Source organism: Tupaia chinensis, unplaced genomic scaffold (assembly GCF_000334495.1).
Source record: "Tupaia chinensis unplaced genomic scaffold, TupChi_1.0 Scaffold000448_1, whole genome shotgun sequence".
Classification (NCBI taxonomy): domain Eukaryota; kingdom Metazoa; phylum Chordata; class Mammalia; order Scandentia; family Tupaiidae; genus Tupaia; species Tupaia belangeri.
Genome location: NW_006159953.1, coordinates 1,860,598 through 1,861,841, shown reverse-complemented (window position 1 = coordinate 1,861,841; position 1,244 = coordinate 1,860,598).

The following is a 1,244-nucleotide window of genomic DNA, read 5'->3' as shown; positions in this document are numbered from 1 at the left end:
ATTTTCTTCCAGGATTTCATGGAATAGATTTTCCATTCCACTATTAGTTTCTTCACCTTCTGGGATGCCAATTATTCTGATGTTTTGGCGTCTAATGGAGTCTAGTATTTCTCGAATATTATCCTCATGTTTTTTGTTATTTTCTCTAACTTTTTGGTTTTTTTTTTTAAGTCAGAGGTTTTATCTTCTACATCTGAGATTCAGACTTCATCATGGTCTAATGGGCTTTTAATACTTTCCAGAGAGTTTTTGATTTCTTGTATTATTGACTTTATCTCTAATAGTTCCACCTGATTCTTTCTCAGAGTATCCATTCCTTGCTTTATATCCTGGAAGGACTTCCTAATTTCCTGCAGTTCATTGTCTCTTTGCTGTTCCAGTTCACAGAATTTGGTCTCCATGTATGTTTGAAACTCTTTGTCTGTCATTTTGGTAATGTCCTCCATATTTACAAGACATGGAGGAGCATTTTCCTTTGTTGGAGACATATTTCCTTGTTTATTCAGTCCTGAGGCTCTTTTTCTACTTCTAGCCATTGGAAGATGTATTCCCTTTGACAAGCTCTTAGGGGAATGTTTCTCCCACTAGGAGTAGGAGTGTTTCTTTTTGGCCAGTAATAGATGTTTGCTGAAGTCTCTCTTCAGTTGTTTTTACCAATGAGATCTCAAGAGAGGAACTCTACTAAGGGGTTTAAAAAGCAGTAACTCCGTTCTCACAGGTTGATCAGTTCAAGGGAGGATCCCAGAGACACTTGTGTTACTAGGGAATTACAGAAGTGTGACTCTAGACCTGTCTAGTCCCTCTGTCAGGGTAAGAAGTGCAGGGGAGAGGATAATATGAAATGAAATGAAAGACAACAGAGAGAGATAAAGAAAAAGTCGCACACCGCACTAACGTGCGGTGTGTGATTTCCCCAGAGGCTTCTAGTTGAACCTGTTGCCTGCAGCCTGGAAGGACAGTCTGTGAAGAGAGGCAGAGCTAGGAATTAGCAATAGAATATATGGGCTCCGAGGGAAAAAAAGAAAAAAAAGCCACAGACAATGTCTATCTAACTACCAAGAAGGTGGAGTCTGGGGCTGGGGAGACTGGAAGTGGGGTGCGGGTCAGAGATGACCCTCCCTCAGAGTCCTTAGCTGACCAGAGACTTCCAGTTGGAGCGGTTGCCTGCAGCCTGGAAGGACAGTCTGTGAAGAGAGGCAGAGCTAGGAATTAGCAATAGAATAGGTGGGCTCCAAGGGGGGAAA